The sequence below is a fragment of the Meleagris gallopavo genome, chromosome Z (assembly GCF_000146605.3).
Source record: "Meleagris gallopavo isolate NT-WF06-2002-E0010 breed Aviagen turkey brand Nicholas breeding stock chromosome Z, Turkey_5.1, whole genome shotgun sequence".
In the NCBI taxonomy this organism is placed as follows: domain Eukaryota; kingdom Metazoa; phylum Chordata; class Aves; order Galliformes; family Phasianidae; genus Meleagris; species Meleagris gallopavo.
In genome coordinates this window covers 31,873,068-31,874,531 of record NC_015041.2, presented here as the reverse complement: position 1 = coordinate 31,874,531, position 1,464 = coordinate 31,873,068, and the positions used below count along the sequence as shown (strand labels likewise).

General features: G+C 33.4%; 2 protein-coding genes across 2 annotated transcripts in view; one reads left to right on the top strand and one right to left on the bottom strand.

Annotated features, from left to right (window-relative positions):
* SMC5 (structural maintenance of chromosomes 5) overlaps positions 1 to 1,464 on the bottom strand; it is a 322,808-nt gene that overhangs the window by 122,329 nt on the left and 199,015 nt on the right. The window lies entirely within an intron of this gene.
* The window catches only part of PTAR1 (protein prenyltransferase alpha subunit repeat containing 1), a 38,631-nt gene that overhangs the window by 685 nt on the left and 36,482 nt on the right, over positions 1 to 1,464 (top strand). The gene's annotated exons all lie outside the window — the stretch shown is intronic.

Below are 1,464 nucleotides of genomic sequence, written 5' to 3'. Positions count from 1 at the left end.
AAAAAAAAGTGACTAGTGGTTAAAAAGTTAAGGGTGAGAAATAAGTAACTATTTTATCACTTTAACATGCTATTTGTTTATTATCCAACTCACAAAAGTCCTATGTTATGTTCCAAGACATTTAATCATAGGGATTTTTTTTCACTGTAATTATACATAGCATGTAAATCTTAACTACCGTTTGTGGTTCTTTGCTACCTTTTTGGTAATTGAAAATCAGCAATGTAATATATAAAATCTTAATTTATTATGCCTGTGCGTTTCTGTTTGAATTGTATCAAGTTGTATGAAAACATCAGATATACTTTGCAGATGTGATAGACTACCCACAAAATGGCTTACGTACAGATGTTTTTTTTTCACAAACAGTTTTTTACAAATGAGTGAGCTCTTCGGAATGCTATTTTTTATTACCTTGGAAGAGATATAGAACGTAATGGTAACCAGATTTTTGCATATTTTAAGTATTTTCTTTTAATGTTTTTCGACAAAACTTTGATCTGATTTGGAATCCCTGCAGTTGCTAGTACTTGATCCATTTACCAGTTGCTACATTGTGACAGTCAGTGGATTAGAAAAAGCAAAACCCATCTTCTCAGTTATAAATAAGCTTGCTAGACAGTTGAAGTGATCTCATCTATAACCTTTTCAGTGCTAGGAATGATAATATAAATCATCAAAACAATTGTATTAGCATAAAGAGATACTGTTCAGAGTTTTTAGTTTTTTAAATATATTTTATCAATATTTCTGGGATATTATCTTACTTAGCATATGAAAATGTAGTGGACAATTTTTATGCTTAAAAGTATGATGATATATGGTGCATCTCTCATAAGCATTTTTTATCCTCCTTATAATAGTAAACCAGAACAATTTCTCCATAGTTATCCTTACTCTAAACTGTCATTGTGTTTTCAGCCATGTGTGCCTGATTCTGCAAATAGATTATGAAAGGAAACTAAGTATTGCCTTTTCAGAGCTTTTCTAAGAGATAATAATTTTAACTTCATTGGGTATTGACACTGTAACTTTCTTTTGCCTTATCTTTGAGTTGTTTTCAGATATGTATAAACAATATAAAGCAGGACAGATTAAGTACAGATTTTAATTCTTAGCTTTTATTATTCTGTCTTCACTCCTTCCCACACGCTCCTGGTTTATGTGATTGCCCTAAACAGCATAAAAACTTAAGGAGGTTGTGGATGCCCCATCCTTGGAGGCATTCAAGGCCGGGCTGGATGTGTCTCTGGGCAGCCTGGTCTAGTGATTGGAGACCCTGCACATAGTAGGGGGGTTGAAACAAGATGATCATTGTGGTTCTTTTCAACCCAGGCCATTCTGTCATTCTATGATTCTGTGTTCAGTATTAGGACAAAATGGAGAGAAAAAGTTGCTTCTGTGGTGTTGACTGCTGTACATCCTGAAGCATTGGAATATGTGCACTTGCTATTAAGGCTTTTT